The sequence below is a fragment of the Adiantum capillus-veneris genome, chromosome 16, assembly GCF_014529385.1.
Source record: "Adiantum capillus-veneris isolate H3 chromosome 16, ASM1452938v2, whole genome shotgun sequence".
In the NCBI taxonomy this organism is placed as follows: Eukaryota; Viridiplantae; Streptophyta; class Polypodiopsida; order Polypodiales; family Pteridaceae; genus Adiantum; species Adiantum capillus-veneris.
This window is the reverse complement of record NC_140946.1, coordinates 71,420,980-71,442,209: the sequence shown is the minus strand read 5'-3', so window position 1 is coordinate 71,442,209 and position 21,230 is coordinate 71,420,980. Positions and strand designations below refer to the sequence as shown.

At 42.3% G+C, this 21,230-nt stretch overlaps 1 pseudogene; it reads left to right on the top strand.

The window, feature by feature from the left end:
* Positions 1 to 834: 834 nt before the first annotated feature.
* On the top strand, positions 835 to 20,203 carry LOC147439258 (uncharacterized; annotated as a pseudogene).
* Positions 20,204 to 21,230: the final 1,027 nt, after the last annotated feature.

The following is a 21,230-nucleotide window of genomic DNA, read 5'->3' as shown; positions in this document are numbered from 1 at the left end:
GCCGGTTGTGCTGCCTTGACTGCATTCGAGGCTCATGTGATGCAAAGCAAGCGGTCGAGGGGCTTAACTCCTGCAGTGGCTACAACTGGCGGAGAAGGTATAGGGTATGTGAGCTGTCGCCATGCAGTTAGGTACTCCGGGCGGATGGGGTTTGGCGTGGGGTCGATTGGCTGAAGATATTGCATGCAAAGTTGGTCGTCTCCAGGCAATGTGAGTTGCCGGTTGCGCTGCCTAGACTGCAATTGAGGCTCATGCGATGCAAAGCAAGCGTTCGAGGGGCTTAACTCCTGCAGTGGCTGCAGCTGGCGGAGAAGGTATAGAGTATGTTGCAAAGCAAGGGGTCAAGGGGGCTTAACCCATGCAACAACTGCAACTGGCGGAGAAGGTTGTGCATACCCAAGATGTCGCCATGCAATTAGTATTACGGGTGGATAGAGTTGAGCATGGGGCCGAGGGGATTAATCCATGCAAGGACTGCAACTGGCGGAGAAGGTTGACGAGACTCGAGTTGTCGCCATATTGCATGCAGTCAATATGATGGAGTTGGTTGTGAATAGAGAAAAACAACAACTAGAGTGACTCTATTCACTGCTTTGTGCAGTGTATGAGGCCATGAATCTAGAGTGTTTGTTGGCTTTCTGCAAGAGTGCGTTGTTGTAAGACTCAAGCCGCTCAGACAGCCACTAGAGAGAGAGAGAGAGAGAGAGAGAGAGAGAGAGAGAGAGAGAGAGAGAGAGAGAGAGAGAGAGAGAGAGATCTCGCAGTTGGCTATGGCAGCTCTAAAACGAGAGTCGCCAGGAGTGTGATGTTGGCGAGAGAGACGTGAGTAGGTAAATGGTGAGCCTGTGTAACAGAGAGGGTGTGGAGCGAGCTGTTCTGCAAGATGACGAGGAGAAGGTGGAGGGGGAGGTTAGTGACAGGACTAGAAAGGTAAGAGATTAATGAAATGGTCTAATCGTGGGTGGTAAGTTGGGGCAAACGCTATGTGTCACAGCGTCGATTGAGCATGGTACAGTGGAGAAAACGAGACTGTAGGGGTGGTGATTTCACAGAAGACCCTATTGACCTTGTTCACAGATGACCAATAGTCTTTACTATTGTTCACTAGGGTAAGGTAATTTACCAATGTTCCTGTATTATACAGGGGGTGTCCATCCACCTTCAATTGCTCATGGGATAATGCCCTCTTAATGAGGGCACCAACACCATGTTCACCTTTTCCATGACCTGACCCAAAATAGCTGTGCATCATCTCAAGCCCAGTAAGCAGATAAAACCTTGCATCAAAGAAGAAAGGTCGTCGTGCTTTGAATTGTGATGTTGCACTGTGCGCGTATGTCGCACATGTCAATGCAAGGAACTTGCCGATACACCGTGTGCAAGCCACAAATGGCTCCAAGCACACAACAAGCCTAAACTAGTAAGCTCAAAGAAGGCGATGGTGTGTCACTCACCGCTCTATGCTTGCTTTCTGGAGGATTCCTCGCCACAAAGAAGAAGGAGCCGCCGCTTCGCCACGCTCAACCGCTTCGCCGCTGCCGTGCCTTCGTAATGATCGATCACCCACACACTCTCTCTCTCTCACACACACACACATACACACACACACAAGGAGGTGAAGAAGAAGAAGATGGAGATGGAGATGGAGCAAGAGCACTCTTCTATTGCACAAATGAGACAATGAGTGAATTTTAGGTTCAGTTGACTTTTATATGAGCTCACCCCATTCACACTTGGGCGCCCATGCTTAGCATACTAATCCCTTGAATGTTCCAGTTAGAGTGCGCCTCTCATCGGCGATCACTCTTACCTTTTTCTATTGGACCCACAAGCCCGGTACCTCACTCTATCAAATAAATAATACAATGTCCGCCGTAGGTTCAAACATCCATTGTAGGTGATAGGGTGTCCGTGAGCTGTGAGGGTTAACATGCCCCCCTTCCTGATGTAGATTCCGTCCTCGGAAGCTATTGAGTTGAATCTCGTTCGTTGAGGTGGAAGAGCATTTGAGATGAATGTCCTTAGCCTTCTTCAGTCACTGCAAAATCAAACAACATTGGCACAGTAATTGCATTCTCATATAGAATAAAAAAGCATATGCAGTTGTAGGCAGACAATGTGATTGGTAACATAATTTTAAACCATTTGTCAGCAATAAACATTAAATTGCAATATAATCAAATGCATAAACAGATGTAAATGTAAAAAATTAAACAAGTATGGGGTCGCTAATTTAACGGTCGAAAGGCACTAGAGATCGACTATTAATACCATGGGTAAGCTTCTTAATTTTCTCTGGTCAATTAAGTTGTTTAATCGTGAGAGCGAAGTATTTCATGTTCGAGGGCTGACTAGAGGCTATACCTAGAAGACCTTCTAGTTAAGCTACGATAAAAGGAATTTCTCATGAAATCATCGCCTGACTGATTACCTTTTCTTTGACCCCCCAAAGTCTTTTCATAGTGATTCAATTTTGATGTGTGTGCTTATTTTGTATGCCTTGGGTTTTTTGCTTTTCAAGGAAAAGCGCCCACACTGGGAACCTCTAGGGTTGTAGTACCATAGGCGATACATGTGAGTGAAGTACCCAATCAAGCTGAGATTTCTCTTCCAGCGTAAGATTTTACATTGTGGCACTTTGATTTTTTTGTTTGTTCATTTTCAACATTTTAATTTTGTAACTTTGGGGGGTCATATAACACTGATACACCTCCCCAGGCTCATCACACAAGTAAACTCCCTTTATAATACTTAAGCTAAAGGTCAATAGGGTCAAGCCCACTAGAAAGCCCTAGTACCTTTCATACAATGCTGCCTAAATCGGATTAAGAACCTAAGTAACCATTGATTATTAGGAAGGCATTCTCCATGGTATTAAGAGAAGATCTCTAACACCTAACTTGGTCAAACTAGCTTAGTCGGACTGCTTGATTTTTAAACCTAGACAAGTGATTATGACAAAATTACATTGAATTAAATGTTTGTCACTAAGCAAATGTGCTGGATATTATGCTACCAATCACAATCAAAGCAGACAAACACATGGATGCAAAAAAGATAAGGGGCAATGCTAATGGACAAGAAACACCTGTTTGTGTTGATGATCGCGCTTGATATGAAAAGTGGATGAGAGAAAGATCCCATGAAGGTCCAAATCCTAACAACTGCAACACGTTCCCGTACACACGAGGAAACACAAAGAATACCTCTAGGAGGCACATCAGTGGGAAAAAGGAACTTTGCTTATCACTCAACTCTAAAACAGAAACACTCCTATCGTACTAATTCTCAGTCATCCCAGGTAGTACATCCATATAAGGAGAATCTTCCCCAACATCAGTGCCGGCTTTACACGTGTAACAATACTGCAATGGGGCTGAGTGAACTGTGGTGTCAGATCTATGATTGATTATAAACCTGTTTCCTAGAGGATGTGCTCGACCCATCACAAGATCCACTCGAATGACAGAATCTTGGAACTGCAAGTAGACATGGTTTTTAGACCAGTCATGCACCATTTTTGCTTCCCTCATGAAAGGGCGTCCTAAGATCATCTCCGATGCCATAGTGTGTTTGGAGAAATCCATAACAATAAAGGTAATCCTTATTTTATGTCCAAAGACCTTGATCTTGAGATCTTCTAGCATCCCAATAGGTTTAACAATAGACCCATTGGCCATCTTCACTACTATGGTTGTGGTCGCAAGGTGAGGTCTTCCCATAGTTTCCCATCAATTTTTAGTCACAATGCTAACCCCAGCGCCACCATCAAGGATTCCCTTCACAGTTAATCCCTTAGTAGTGATTGGTATAGTCGCATTAGATTCATCACCCTCAAAGTATTGTCCCAACTTGTTAATAGGTATTTCTATAACAAGGTTCTCATCTAGGTTCGGTTGTGGATCTATGTATTCCTCCTCTATTGGCATCTCCCCAGCTCCATCCATCTGTGCAAATTGTGGTAGCCCAAACTTCAGTTCTCCATTGAGGAAGGCTCGAAGGGCTGAGACTAGCTCAGGGTCTTTATATAGTTGGGACATGATGGTGATTCTAACTTCTGAAGACATGAAATCCATCAATTTGGCAATGTTTAATGGCACCTTTTGGCCTTGAGTCCCTTGACGTGGGGAAGGTGGGATCTCCATTTCTTCGATAGGATCAGGCAGTCCCTCTGTAAACATTCTTTTCATCAAGAAGTGAGTACGCCCACTTTCCCATGACTTTAAGTCACTTTCTTCTTGGATGACACTAGGTATGTCCAAGGGTCTATGGACTTGGTGAGGTTGTTGTTGCGTAGGGAACACGGTGTATGTAATCTGGATCTTCCTAGGGGCTAGTTCTAGATCCCTTTGGGTATCTTCTACCAAAATCCTTAATTGCTTGACTCGCTCAATCTCCTCTATAGGGTTTGGGTAAGTTCCTATCTTCTTTTTGGATCCTGGCCATTGTGGCTCATGAAGATCTTCCTTGTTGGTTTCTATGTTAGTGGTCGTTTTGGTCTCCATGGTTTCACCTGAATCAGAATCTTCTTCAACGTCGTTCATATATACGGGGTCGTCACCAGTCCCTATGTTGGTCTTTGAACTGGGGTCTGACTTCGCTGCTTTTTGCGATCTCTTTCTTTGTGTTTTCTTCTTTTTCTGAGATTGGGCAATTGATGCCGCGTCTCTTTCCTCAAGAATATAATTTTGTTTTTGGAGCATCGATCGTGTGAGTACGTTTACTGGTACCACGGGTGCCCTTGGTGATGGCTCCTCAGTAACTTCAATCAAGTTTAATGGCGTGATCTTTGGTGCATTTGTATTATTTGGACATTGGGCAATCAAATGATCTATGCCACATCGATTACACATGAGTATCAGCATTGTAGAAGTGCTCGCTTGATTGGTTTGCATTAGTGTGGCATTCTTTTGTAGCCTAATAGGACACTCGGCTACACGATGTGGACCTCCACACTCATAGCATTGAAGAGGTGGTCTCTTAGCGGTGTAATTGATATTTTGGCCTCTTGCCGCAAGAGAAGCTACTTGATATACAGGTTTGACTTGTCCCCAATAGTCCTCCATGTAGTATTGTGGACTTTCTTCAAGCACATCCATCCCATAGACGATATTAGGATCTATATCTTCTTCACAGCCTTCCAAACAAGAAATAGATGACTCACAACCCACTTGATTCACATAAGTGATTCTCGGATGTGGTGGTTGGGGTCCTAGCACTGGAGGTGGTAAGGGTGTTGTTTGAACAACATTTTGGGCCCTAGGGACCATGTGTTGTGCTGTTTGTTCAAGAGGTGGGGCCAACATCAAGGCAGGCACTGGAGGTGTGTCTGTCCATGCTAAGGTTGGTATATTGGACATCGCACGCTTAAATACTATGCAATACTTAGCTTGATGACCATACCTCCCACATGCATTGCAGTTCCCATTGAATTTTACTCTAAAAGTAGGGCATTCACTGGTACTATGCGGTCCATAGCATACTGAGCACCATTGCTGCTCCCTTCTTGGATACATATGATTGTTTTGCGGAGCACGATTGTCTCTAAGACTCTCTTGAATAGCCTTGGTGAGATCTGCTAAAGTCATCTGAGATATCTTTGGCTCCTTAGCAATAGGCTTTAGGGTCATTGGCTGATGCCCTGATGCTTGCGAGCTAATAGATTTAGGCTCAACAGACACTCTTTCTCCTTGAATCATTAAATTATCCTCCAATTGGATTGCATTGGTGGTGACTGCTTCCCAAGTGGTGATACATCTAATGACTAGGCCATTGTAGATATCCTCATGTCGTAATCCCCTAATGAATCTTTCAAGCAATTGGTTATTGTTGAAGCGCTCATTTGGATTACAACAAGAATTCAAATGCTTCAAGCGACTTATAAAGTCTCTCACCGACTCTCCTTCCTCTCATTGGGCTTTCTGGAGCTGAGAGGCTACACCCCAAAGCACTCCCTCTCGTATGTATTCTTTTAAGAACAGTCTCCTAAGAGTAGGGTAAATCGTTTTTTCTTCCACCCTTAGGGTTCTATACCAATCCCCAGCCTTCCCACTTAAGGTTAGGCTTAAAGCATTGCTCTTATGTAGGTCATTGTGTTCTCCTAGAGGATCGCATATTTGTTCAAACACTTCGATATGCTTTCTCACATCTCCGTCTCCACTAAATTTTTGTGTGAGCTTGGCTATTTGTACTGCCTTACTTCTAGGCTCTCTATTAGGCGTGTTACACATATTCTCAGCAATAGATTGACCAATAGCTTGAGAAAATGTTGCCAAGTCACCTAAGTGAGCAGGCACCGTGGGTGAAGGTGCTCCAGAGACTACATGTGGAGTAGGTATTGGCATTGGGCTTGGCGCATAGGAAGCCCTTGGGTTCCACGTTGGGTATGATGTTGTGCCATGTGTTGGTCCATAGTTCATATGAGTGGCCCTAGGCATAGCAGACGTCGGATGTGACATGCTAATGCTAGCCGGTATAGTCCCATGGAAATAAGAACTTGTGTATTGTGGTTGTGGAGCATAGGTAGTTGAAACAATGGGAGGGGTAGGGACTACATGAGTATGTGGACCCATAGGTGCATACGATTGGTACGCACTTGTAGGTACTATTGCAGGCATTGAGCTACCATGTAGAGGTGCTTTACTAACAAACGAGGTCCATGGTGTGTTTCTTGGCATGCCCATCATTGGGGTAGGCATGGTATCCGTGGTGTCATCCAGGGAAAGATGAGCTAGACTTGGAAAAGTAAAGGTATCACTTGTGGGCTTAGATTGCATTGAGACCCCTGGCGAAACAACATATGGGGGATCGATGGGACTCACTGGGGGAGTCTCCATTTGTGATAGAGTGGGTTGTTTCCCTTTGCCCGTGTCTAAAAATCGCATAGGACACGTTGAAGGTATGTTTATTCCTCTTTTGCCTCTCGGACTTGATAATCCTATGGATGACATTGCAGATCATGTGTTGTTGTTCCTCTAGACTAGTGGCACTAGATGTGGATTGTACAACTTCTAACCAACCCACATGGTATGTGTAGCCCATGTATAGGTTGGTCAAAGTCTCCGTGTGTAGGTCATATTCCCAATTCTCATTGAGAAATACCCCGTCCAAACTTGGTGTACTAGAGGGTTGTCGTGAGGTGGATGCAATGTTGCTTCCCGTGTTTTGACTTTTAGTCACCGCTACCTTAGAGGCGACTTTGGAAGGTGGTAGCTTGGTAGGGCCCTCATTAAATGAGGTAGGTGGAATGTCCACGTGGACACTCTGAGGGAGTGTGGGGTCTACAGGAGATGTGAATGGTGATTCTACTTCCCCACCCCCTTCGTTTACTTCACTAGCCGTAGGTTCAGAGCGCGTAGCTCTACTAAAAGTTTCCATCAAACGGCTAAAAACACTAGTTCCAGGTTGTTGGGCCCAGCTAGGTACGGTTTCATTTGTTCCCCCCGGGCTTTGTGTAAGATGCTCTTCCATAATATCATAGTCAGAGGAAGAGTCACTAGCCGCTATATTTGGGTCTTGGGTTGCACTACCTTGGGTCCCCGCCGAGAGCGTAGACCCTAGCGTGGAAGGATAGTGAGTACCCCCCGTAAATCGAAGCACTAGCTAGTTGTTTGGACTCTAGCACACAACCAGAGCGTAGATACATGTGCTTTGGGTGCCCTACAAGTGTCGGCATGTACCCTCAAAGGTTACTTGCTTTGTTTTGTGGGTGTTTTGCACCCCATTTTCTACTTGATTTTTTCTTGTTTTTGACGTTTTTTTAATGTTTGTTTTTTTATTTATTGAAGTGTGTGATAGCTCGAAACGAGCATATCACTTAAAGGGTCGCTGTGTGCTTTACAACACAATTTTCGGGCATCTGACATTCCATTGGTCCTCAAAAATCAATTTTTAGCTACGTGTGAAGCTAAAATTCGTTTTTTTTTTAAGGCGACTGAGGCCTAGGCCTGAGCATGAGCTTGGGCTTGGGTTTGGGAGATATTCCCGATCCCGGTCCTACCTTTAAAATTTAAAAAAAACACACACTAACACACACTCTATTAACTCTCACTAATCTACTTCCTACTTACTGTACACAGAAAACTAACTACCTTAATACACAGAGAATAAACACAGAACCTTTGAAATCTCTATTAACAAAGAAAACTAACTACCTTAATACATAGAGAATAAACACAAAACCTTTGAAAACTCCATTAATTAAAAAAAACACACAGTATAACACCAAATCCCTCTTCTCAACACACACACACACACTCCTTCCTTACTTTTCCTACAATAGAAATTGCACCACGGAGAAGCACAGAGTGCTACTCGAGCTTGGTGTATGGCATTCCCCGACAACGGCGCCAAAAATGTGCGCGTATGTCGCACATGTCAATGCAAGGAACTTGCCGATACACCATGTGCGAGCCACAAATGGCTCCAAGCACACAACAAGCCTAAACTAGTAAGCTCAAAGAAGGCGATGGTGTGTCACTCACCGCTCTACGCTTGCTTCGTGGAGGATTCCTCGCCGTGAAGAAGAAGGAGCCGCCGCTTCGCCTCGCTCAACCGCTTCGCCGCCGCCGTGCCTTCGTAATGCTCGATCGCCCACACACACACTCTCTCTCTCTCACATACACACACACACACACACACACAAGGAGGTGAAGAAGAAGAAGATGGAGATGGAGATGGAGCAAGAGCACTCTTCTATTGCACAAATGAGAGAATGAGTGAATTTTAGGTTTAGTTGACTTTTATATGAGCTCACCCCATTCACACTTGGGCGCCCATGTTAGCCAACTAATCCCTTGAATGTTCCAGTTAGAGTGCACCTCTAATCGGCGATCACTCTTACCTTTTTCCTATTGGACCGATAAGCCCGGTACCTGACTCTATCAAATAAATAATACAATGTCCGCCGTAGGTTCGAACATCCGTCGTAGGTGATAGGGTGTCCGTGAGCCATGAGGGTTAACATGCACCATCATACCATACTCAGTGTCTCTTTAAACAAAAACCCTGGTCCTTCAACCACTAGTCATGCAAAAGAAAGCAGTGTTGAATGAACAATGTGTCATGCACATTGTCATCAACAGATAGATAAAAATGGAGAATTTTTATGAGGTCGCCCATTGTCGAGTGCAAATAGCACATGTGGACCAAAATGCTCACCTGACTAGAATACCAGTGCATGGATTGGATCTCATTTTGAATTTTAAAACTATAATTTTTTTCAAAGTCCATGATAGATACAATGACATCACTTGGAAGACTCTGTAGACACTCTTTCAATTGGTTGGCCTGCCATCTGTAGATGTAGTTATGTTTGATAAACTTCGTTAGCTTGTCTTTCAAGAATGAAATGAAAGTGGAGCACCCAATCTGCTTAATAACAATATCTTTCCTTTTGTGGTGTTGGCCATCTTCATGTATAGATTGTGTCTCCACACCAACAAAAACCTTTGCAGCCACCTGAAAGTTGTCGTTGTGTACTTCAAGAGGACAACATCTGAGCTATTTGGAACCGCACTGATTGCATTTCCTCATCAAGAAGATGTGTAAATGAAACATGGAATTTTTTGGTTTAGGACACAAAAAGGACTCCCATAGTGTTGTGAGGCTCTCAAATGTTGCCTTTTGCAGCTACAAATGTACTGCCACTTATTGCATGGTCCCAAATATCACAAGCACAACGACAAGATTCTCCATGTACTCCAAACTACCTTGACGCATTTGGTTGAAAGCATCTTTCATGTAGACAACTTGCACATGATATTTGCAGCAACAAGTATTGTGGTCCCACAATTTTTGAACAAAAAAGGGCTTCAAATTCTCAAAGCATCTCAGCAAAATGCGTAGCGTCGGATACATTTCTTGAAACTGCCTGTAAAATTCCACCTACACAAAAAAGCAGGCAATAAAGAGATAATGTGAGAACAAATAACCAAGATGGTTGGTACCATCACCCACAAATTATAATATCCACTCGTGTTTGTGAAGTACATAAGAGGAACATTTACCACTTAGAAGTCGTTTTGCATGTTTGAAAGGGGCTTTAAACTTCTTGAAACCACCTGAAGCACTTTAAACCACCTATAGATGATTGAAGAAGGCCATCAAACCACTTTCAAGTGGTTTCTATACCACTTTCAATCACCTTCAAGTAATTTGAAATCTTCCAAGTGCTTACATAGGTTCTCACTTAAGCACTTTAAACCACCTATAGGTGATTGAAAGTGGTCATTTAACCTTTTTCAAGTGGTTCATTTACCACTTCCAATCACCTTTAATTGGATAACACCCAAATCTTGGGTTTTTAAAAGCACTCAAGAGAAACATTTGCCACTTAGAAGTGGTTTTGCATGTTTGAAAGTGGCTTTGAACTACTTGAAACCACTTGAAGCACTTAAAACCACCTTAGGGTGATTGAAAAAGTTCATCAAACCACTTTCAATCATCTTCAGGTGGTTTGAAATCTTCCAAGTGCTTACATAGGTTCTCACCTAAGCACTTGGCAGTTTCAAACCACCTGAAGCACTTAAAACCACCTTAAAAAGATTGAAAGTGGTCATTAAACCACTTCCAAGTGGTTTGTTTTTCACTTTCAATCACCTTCAAGTGGTTTGAAAACTTCCAAGTGCTTACATAGGTGCTCACCTAAGCACTTGGCATATTGCAAGTGGTTATTAAAATACTTTAAAGTGGTGACAAACTATTTTAGCACTTTGCAAAGTACAAGCTTCCACCCTAAGGGGGTTGAAAGCAGTAGTTTAGATACTTTAAATCACTATCAATACTTGAACTATTTTGCAAAGTACCTGAAGGGATTTTAAACTACTTTTTGATTGTTTTCTTAGTTCTCGGAGTTTTTTTACAATTTACAGTGGTTCTAACAGCTTCAAAGTGGTGAACAATGGTCACTAGACTACTTGATAGTGGTTTTTACAGTTTGATTGTGGTTGTGACAGCTTGACAGTGGTGAACATTGGTTAATATACTACTTGGAAGTGGTTGATAATACATGAGGTTGATCCAGCAAAGGCAATGGATGCATAAAAACAACCTTTCTGCCGATACGCCTTTGGCATATGTCCTTCTTGTTTTCGGAGAGACTCGGGTCTTTGCTGTCTAGAAATTAAACACAACCTCCTTAATGTCCTCTGTGATGTTTGTAGAAAGATGAGCTTGCCATTGACATGCTAAGATTGGAAAAGGACTGTTCTCATCCTCTAAATGGAGTCGTGCATTCGCAAAACCGATGTTTTTTTTGTGTATGCCTAACGACTTTGCAAGTGCTCTATCCATAAAGGGACGTGCATCTACTTCGTCCCTCGAATTAATGCATGCCATCACTGTTTCCCTATTGAAAAGCATTTCCATGGCTAATGCGGGACCTTGACCTCTCTGTATAGAATGTGTCAAGTTTTGCAGGTTGCAAAATACTTGTTGTTGGAGTAAATGTTCAAAAAACTCTCCTTGGAGTTTGGTTATAAATCCTTGCGTCTACTCTTGCCAGCACCTTGAAATGGCACAAAGAATCTTCCCTTTCTGCTTCTCATTGAGCTGGACATCCTTCCGCTTTTTAGCACAGAAAGTGTGCTGACTTTGCCTCTCTCTTTGTTTCCTTTTCTTTGCCGCCCAATAATTGTATAAGCAGCCTGTGAACTGCTTGGGAAACTCTACTCGGCTGTGTACTGGTGGGCACGGAGCTTGATCAAGAAAACCTGAAGAAAAAGAGCTCAATGCATGAGAATACATCACGAAGAGCCCATACATCAACAAGATCAAACATGTCACAGACACTCACACACACCTAACTAGCAAGAAGGCTCCATCCTATCTGGAGAGAGAGAGAGAGAGAGAGAGAGAGAGAGAGAGAGAGAGAGAGAGAGAGAGAGAGAGAGAGAGAGAGAGAGAGAGAGAGAGATGGATAACTAAGCACACACAGCAAAGAACCGGGTGTATAGGAAAGAAAGGGAATGCACTTCAGAAACATCGCATAGAGAAGGAGAGAAAGGTGCTGCTCTATGCAAAAACCGTGCGTAGAGAATACCCTAAACCTGTAGCTTTGTGCCCACATAGAGAAGGAGAAAAAGGGGATGCTCGTACGTCCAACACATCGAAGAACTACCAAGGGTGGTAAGAAATGCATACCCCTCTTTTTTTAAAAAATTCCTCCCATCTTCATTACTCATCATTGAGTTTCCTCCCCCAAAAATCAAATGTAGACTCAAAAGTTCCCACAAACTACTCAAAAAAGGAGTGTCCAAGACAACCCTTTTTGGACCACCTATACATGCTTTCACCCAATAAGTAAGGTAGGAGTTTTTTCTCTCACAAGCTCCACCAAGCACAGGGTCTCTCTTCCATCACCTTCCCCTTCCCTCCTTGCCTTGCACTCCACATCATCTACAATCGGTATCGGAGAAACCTCCAATCTCGAGCCCCTCCCACGTGTGCAACACCTCTTTGGGAGAAATTACGATGAGCTTTGGGAAGCTTTGCAAGTTCTATAGGGAATCGGGCTGTGGCTAATAGAGCTTGGAATCGAGCACATTTTGAGTAGCAGGTCGAGCCTAGCAGGAAATCGGGGAGGTTTGGGAGCATGGTAGCTATGCAAGAACCGACAGTGTAGGCATCGAGCTCAAGGGAGCACAAGAGATTGAAGGCAAAATTTGTAAGCAAATTGGAATAGGTCGGCGTGGCAAGTCGAGAGCTATTGTAGCAAGTCAAGGAGAGCTTGGAATTGGAGTCGAGCAGCAAACAAAGGAAATTGAGTAGTAGCTTAGAGACAGTGTATATTTTCACAAACATTCAAAAATCCCTCCAAGACAAATCTAAACCGGAAATTTTACAATACTAGCCGGTATTTTTGCAAAATTACACTATTTTCCATGTATTTTAAGCGGAATTTTCTCCTTCTTTCCCTCCTCTCAACCGGCTACTTTGATTTTGCAACCGGCTCTAGGCTAAGTTGAGGCACACTTTTCTCAAACACTGCTTAGAGAGGCAACCTTGGGATTGCAATTGAAGGCGCACTGAGAAGAGAGAGCAAGACAAGGCATCAAATAGAGAGGAAAAACAACAAGCTTGTGAGCAGCACATGTGGGTAGCAGGTCCGTGAATAGGAGTCACTAGCAAAAGGCACACACACATCCTTCTTGTCATGCTCGCCAGAGATCCAGACCTACAAATGTCGATAAGCAGTTAGAAAATTTTGTTTTTTTTAAATATAAAATTGAGCTTACATCCTTGTGTGGAAGGGAATTATCCCCCCCCCCCCCCCCCCCCCCCCCCCCCCCCCCCCCCCCCCCCCGGTACCCCCTACTGCATTGTAGCTCTCAACAATCCTCAAGATTGAGACATAAAGTTGTGAGAGAGAGAGTGATTGGGCGTATGTGCATCTCCGCCACCATTCTCAGGCATTGTGTGTGTGTGTGTGTGTGTGTGTCTGTGAGAGAGAGAGAGAGAGAGAGAGAGAGAGAGAGAGAGAGAGAGAGAGAGAGAGAGAGAGAGAGAGAGAGAGAGAGAGAGAGAGAGAGAGCTACGATTTTGACACCGACATAGTGTACTCTGTGTGTGACATTGGTGATCTCGACATTGGTTTTATCAAATAGGACGAGTATTCCCATCCGGTGGTGGGAGGCGACCTCGACACATCGGCACCGACATTGGCAAGAGCGGCTTTGACATCTATGATTTGTTGTTTTCAACATCAAGTTCAGATTCTTCCACCGATTTGACCTCGGCTCGACACCGTTTTGGCAACACGCTTTACACGGGCAGATTTTTGATATCTATCGACCCCGACACCGAGCGTTCTCGCAAACGAGTGCTTTTTCACGGATGGTCATGCTTGCCACATGCACGGGTGAGGTGCATCTACCACAGAGGAATGACATCCGACATTAGCACCGAGCATGCTCTATGGCACCTTTTCAACTTTGAGCACCTTCGACGGCTATCGACTAGCGCATTCCCCCTCGACGACAAAAATCAGCACATATTGACATCGACATTGACACAAAATTTACAGGTTAGAGGGGGCTTTTAAGCCCGTTTACACCTATTCTCCAGGTTACCACAAGATACTTACAGACATAGCGCCTTTCAGGCGATTTTAGCAGTCATTTTGACAGTAGTTTCTCTGCGGACAAATGCATTGACAGATGCATGTTCACTTTAGCACACCATAGTGCTATTTGAGCTCTTTTAAGAGTATATATCCCTGTAGGGATCACTTTTATTGCATGTAGTAGTCCTTCGAGCTTGTTTGAGCACGGTCACTCATGTATGTTGAGTTGCAAACGCTACCCATTGTACTACATGTGGAGCCATTTTATAGCTATTTTGGTAGTTTTCCCAACCGTTTTTGAGATTCAGATTGGAAGAGCCCTATTTGATATTGTGGCTAGTCCTTTTGTGTCTGCGTTAGCCTTTGGAGGGTCGATAGTGTGAGGTTTTCTTTGAGCTGGGGTTGGGTTGATGCCATATGTGGAGGTGTTCTTGCTTGAAGCTTGCCTGACAATGTCGTGCAAGTGATGAATGCCCTAGACGGTTTTGCTTTGAGTTGGTGAGGTTGCAAATGGAGAGTCATCTCAAGAGAGCATGGCATTGACATACACATCCTAGTACAAAATTCGGGTCACCCTTCCCAAGCTAAATTGCCCTTGAGAGCCAAGGCACCAAGGGTGAGAGTAGAGAAAGCTAAATAGCACAAGTTGGCAAAGAAGAAGTTCGAGGACAAAGAGAGGAAGTTTGAAATAAACTTAAAAGAGGTTGAGGATCTTCATCGTCTTTGAGCAATTGAGAAATGTGACAAGCTCAGACCGGAGTTTAGAACTGTGCCAAAGGAGCAATTTGTGGAGAATATTATGAGTGCATGACTACCTACCATGCATCAGCTCAATTGCACCTTGTACGCATTCAAAAACGTATGGACAAAGGCTATGATGCGCATGTAAGCTGGTTAATTAATTGGTTAAGTGACTTCTTTGTTGCATGCCTATGGATGCTATTTACATCCCTTGTATGTTTAAAGTTTTATCATGTTAGCATGGTTAAGCTCCTTGTTTACTCATGGTTGCTATGGAAATCATCTAAGTCTCATAGGTTAGGTGATTTCATAGCTTTTATGTTTTGAAGGGTGGATTGTGAGAATGTTCAAAGTGTTTCTATGCTTATGGATGCTAGAATTTAACTTACATTTCTTGTATGATTTGAATCTTCATGAAGAATGTTAGTTGACTATAGCTTTCATGGCCACTCGCACTTGTTCGTTACTATGGGCCCGTTTTACCCACCCACCATTGTCCAAGTTTTGCTCCACTTGCTTGTGAGAATGTTTAAGTTCTTTGCATGTCTTGAAGATTCATGAATCATGCAAGCAAATTATAAGTTTCATGGCCATTGTCTTTCTTTGTAAAAGGTAATTTTGTTAAAATGGTTGTAAGTGGGAGTGCCATCCCACTTCTTACCTAAATTAGTTCCCATTTTCTCTCATCAATCACCAATAAATTAGTGGCCAATTACCTTCCTACATTTCAGCCCTAGTTATCTCTAGCTATCACGCACAATGATCTCTCATTCATGTATATAAACGAGTCTTGTATCAATTCAACATGTTATTGTGCAATCGAGGTAATACATTCAGCTAAGTACTCTTTTTTATTCATTATGCGCATTAGTCATTAGCTTAAGATTAGTATTAGTGTTTGTTTTGGTTTTTCCTACATGGTATCAGAGCCCCTATTAGCTTAACAGCTCACTCTAGATTACAAGCAACTTAATCTCTCTCTTCCAAGGCATCTGAAAAACCCCTCTTAGCGACATTCGTCTTGCTGCTTGCTCCTCTCTTCCAAGGCTTCCAAAACCTGACGGCATGGCAAATATCTCTTCCACCCTTTCTCTTAAAGGTAGACATCAAATCATAGACAAACTTAATGGCAATGACTATCAAGTCTGAGAGTAGAAGATGGATCTCTATGTCAAGGAGCTTCTACTATGGGATGTTATCTTGAGTCTAGCTCCAAATCCAGTGTCAATGGAGTTCATGTGGAGATCATCCTCCATTGTGAAGATTGATGAGTGCCAATGGTGTGGTCTTTGAAGTCAGCAGAAGCTATATGGTCTTTCTTTCACACAAGACATATGAGCATACCGAGTTAGTTTACCAAGACTCCCTGATCAAGAGATTGGTGAACTTAAACATGCAAGAAGGAAAAAGCACTGCTAAGTGTGTGGATGATTGGCATGTTCTTCTTCATGAGATCATTATCTAGGGATTGTCCATCCTTGAGATGCACAGGTGCATGACAAGGATTCTACATGTATACCATAAACAAGAAGAACCTAGACATATCGCTCGATGGCCGATTCCTTGCGACATGTTTATCCAATTTGTTTTTGGTTTTAATGCTTTGTTGAAGTTTGTCTATGTCTACTCTTGTAGAACCTGGACATCTCGCTGCATGGCTGATCTCAAGCACTGTGCTTCTTGAGTTTGATTTTTTTCTTAATGTGTTGACCCCATTCTTTTATGCTTGGTCTTGATGCAGAGGCGAGTGAAGGTGTTGCTACCCTAGCTGAATGTGATGATGGATGACATTGAGGAATAAAAGACAAACAATGATATGCAAGGCAATATGGTTATTGAAACCGGTGAAGAAGATCACAATCAGGATGTGTTTTGGGAAGATGACTTTGGTGACGGTGAGATACCAAATGAGCAGGTAGAGGACAATCTCCAAGGAGAGAAAAAGGAAGATGACCTTGGTGATGATGAGATCTCAAATGATCCAGAAGAGGACAATCTACAAGAAGAGAAAAAAGGAAGATGGAGGGGTCTTGGAGGGAGAAGCATCCAAGGCAAAGGAAGATGAGGCTGCCACTAGTAGCGGGTCTACTAGCTCTAGCTCCTCCATTGGCCTTGGAGATAAGTCACTATACGAGATGCTGCCCCGTGATGATGTTAAGGATCTCCCAGTGGTCAAGACTGATGGTCACTAATGTGATGAACCCAACAATGAGCACATTGTGGACACCTTTGATATATTTTTTTCCATGACATTGAACATCAATGTTTCCCAAAATGAAGTAAAGCTGATTATGGCTGTGTTTTTTGCCGGTTTTTTGGGTTGTCACTAATTATGGCAATGTGTTTTTGCTGGACCTTGAGATTGTCATTGACTACAACTGTGCTTTTATTTGACAAGCTAATTATGGATGTGTTTTTTTTGTTGCTCTAATTATTCTAGGAACTTTGTGTAGGGACTGATAATGGAACATCGGCAAAAGTTGCGAATTCGGTCATCTACAAAGACAAGTTTGGTTATCGATGTCTCATCATCGAGACCCATGTATCTCTTAAATTCACCATCGAGAATGGCCGAGTATTAGTTTCACAAGAGGGGGTGGTAGGGTGGCCAACACATAGACAAATATTACAATAGCCATGTGATTTCATATCCTAGTTCTGCATTTTAAAGAGTGTCCATAAGTATTCACAATATTCTAAGTCTTGCATGTTGGTGTTTTAGGCTTGCTTCTAATGCTAGCATCACATTCAATTCCTCAAGATTCAAAATGTCAACAAATGTAGATCAGAGCCCCTAGTCAATGCTATATTGCAAGGAGAGGCTTGCTCTCGGACCATAGACTTGGTTGGCGAATAAGCTCTCTCTCTCTCTCTCTCTCTCTCTCTCTCTCTCTCTCTCTCTCTCTCTCTCTCTCTCTCTCTCTCTCTCTCTCTCTCTCTCTCTCTCTCTCTCTCTCTCTCTCTCTCTCTCTCTCTCTCTCTCTCTTTCTTTTTAGGCAGTGTGTTCTTCAATCTCCAAGGTTGTGTTTGCATGCAGGTGGATGAAACATATTTTTCCGCCTTCTATTTTTATTTCCTTTGTTGATGCTTTATGGTACACAATGTCTGGCCACATTCTTGAGCAATTTCTCTCTGCACAGTTTTCTAATCTTGACTTGTTGAAAATGGTATTATGTTTTTGGCCTCTAATTTGCAGGTATTGGTCACATTCAAGGAAGACACCGTGCAATCCTTCAATGATAAATACTCTTATTCAGTTGTGATGTTCTTGTTTTAGGCACCATTGGTCGTTGTTTGTTCTTTATGTTAATAGAGGTGAAAAACTCCTTCGCTTGCCTGGAAAGAAGCACTATTTGCTTAATTTTGAGTCCTTACATCTCACAAGTCCGTTTGAGTGCCTTGACGCTATGCACATGCCAGTAATCTTGATACTATGTATGCACATGCCAATAATCTTGATACCTATGTATGTACAATGCTTTTGTAGTGGCCTTCGGAGACTTGCTCAAGTGGTGCATGATACATCCCTTCAGCATGCCTTGGTTGATGAGTCATAGCTTGAGTTCAAGTTTGTGGATGCCTCACAACAGCCGAATAGCGATGATTGTGGATTTTATGTCATGAAATACATCAGGTGCCTGGCTAGCCAAGGCACACATCAAGTGGATTCTATATGTGTATCTCTTGGAAGATCTACAAACAGATGTTGTTTTGCAGGGAGCTTATTGTGGGAGGATTGGAGGAGAGGCCGCAAAGGAACTGGCTGACATAGAACTGGTTTCACCTGACAAAGTATGCAACATGAAGCAACATCTCCATGATTGGTGTATGGAGTGCTTGTCCTTGATATAGACTTATTTTGTCTCAGCTCTTGGGCTTAACAACAACGGTGACTATGACAACTTGTTGTATTAGCGACATAATATATGACCTGTAATACATCTTGTGATTTTGGGTTTTTGGCTGTAATAGATGCTTTGTGAAATAATATATGTGCATGTCCTTGATATAGGCTTATTGTGTCTCAGCTTTTGGGCTTAACAACATCAGTGACTAGACAACTTGTTGTATTAGCGACATAATATATGACTTGTAATACATCTTATGATTTGGGTTTTTGGCTGTAATAGATGCTTTGTGAAATAATATATGTATTTTTTTTCTAAATTGATACTTCCCTTGATGGTCTTTTATTGGTCTACTCGTGATCTCACAAAGGTTTCTTTCTAAACATGCTGTAATTTAGTGCTCATTGTCATCCCATATTATGTCTTGGTTGGAGATTTTATGGTTTAGGTTGCCATCTCCAGGGCAGTCAATTATACGCATTATGTCTAGAATATGGTCATCAATTGAAAGGTGAAATTGAAATGTTTTGAAGTCATGGCCTTTGTATCTGTTAGTTAGGGCTTTGGTATGCAACAGAGTTATGGCATGCAATCATCTTCCTAGCGAGGGAAGTTGCAACCGTCTCCATCTTCAAACTCATAAGGTATGGCCATTGTCACCTCATTATGAGCCCATTTAAATTTTCTAGTTAAGGTTGCTAAGTCTCAATATGTTGATTATCATCATCCCAGATAAAGTCTCTGTTAGGGATTTTATGGTTTAGGTTGCCATCTTCTGGGCTGTCAGTTATATGAATTATGTCTCAAATATGGTCATTGATTGAAAGATGAAATTGAAATGTGTTGAAGTCTCGGCCTTTGAATTTGTTGGTTATGGCTTTGGTATGCAATAGGGTTATGACATGCGGTTGTGCTCTCAACAAGTGAAGTTGCAACCGTCTCCATCTTCAAACTCATAAGTTATGGCCATTGTCATCTCATTATGCACCCACTTATATCTTCTAATTAAGGTTGCTAAGTCTCAATATGTTGGTTATGATCATCCCAAATTATGTCTGTATTGGGGATTTTATGGTTTAGGTTGTCGTCACCGGGCTATCAGTTATACGCATTATGTCTTGAGTATGGTCATCGATTATGTGCACTATGCCTTGACCATGCAAATGCATTGTGTAAAGGTGAAATTGAAATGTGTTGAAGTCCTAGCCTTTGAATCTATTGGTTAGGGCTTTGGTATGCAACAGGGTTATAGCATGTGGTTGTGTTCTCAGCAAGTGAAGTTGCAACCATCTCCATCTTTGAACTCATAAGTTATGTCCATTGTCACCTCATTATGGAACATTTGAATTTTCTAGTTAAGGTTGCTAAGTCTCAATATGTTGGTTGTGATCATCATTTGTCTAGTCACTAGTTATGGTTTTTGCATTCTTTACTTCAAGTCTTAGTCTTTGAGGCTATCGGTTATGGACATGGTATATGAAGGTTGTGTCTTATGCAGGTATTCTCAATAGATAAAGTTGCAATGGTCACTCTCCATGTTTATAGGTTATAAGCATTACAGCCAGCATGGTGGTTAGACCTTGTCATTGATTGTGGTCACCGTGACTTGACCACAATCACTAGTTATGGTACTCATGGTGGATTTGAACTTGTTTAACGCTATTGTCACCCACATAACCTTAACTCCTCAATGCATGAGACATTCAGACACAATGGATCAATTACAAAACCTATGCAACAATAGTTGTCAATGTCCAAATCCATCTCCACTACTTCAGCCTTAGACACAACACTACTCACTTGCCCAATAGTTTGGTACGGCCTCCAAAGCTAAGAGATGTTGACCTAAAAATGGATGCAATAAGTGACCAGGCATGGCACGCACACCTTGGAATCTATAGTATGGATCCAAAAAATGATGCAATAAGAGAGATGGCATTAAAAGCTACAAATAACAACCCAAAAATCGATGCAAAACTTGATGTCAACCTCCAAAACCATCTCCACTACTTTAGCCTTAGACACAACACTATTCATTTGCCCAAAAGTTTGGTATGTAAGCAGGACTTAAAGGCTATAAATACTGATCCAAAAATCAATGCAATAAGAGAGCATGCATTGAAAGCTACAAATATCAAACCAAAAATCTATGCAATAATTGCCGTCAACCTCTAAAGCCATCTCCACTACTTCAACCTTAGACATAACACTATTCATTTGTCCAAAAGCTTGGTATGTAAGCAGGCCTTAAAAGCCACAAAAATTGATCCAAAAATCGATGCAATAAGTTATCGAGCATTGAAATCTACAAATATCAACCCAAAAATCAATGCAACCTCCAAACCCATCTCCATTACTTCAACCTTAGACCCAACACTACTCATTTGCCCAAAAGTTTGGTATGTAAGAAGGCCTTAAAATCTACAGATATTGATGAAAAAATCAATGCAATAAACAACGAGGCATTAAAAGCTCCAAATATCGATCCAAAATTTTGTTGCATTGTTGGTTGTCCACCAATTTGGTATGTAAGAAATTCTTGCATGTTCGAAGAAAAGGGAATCCAAAAGCTATCACTA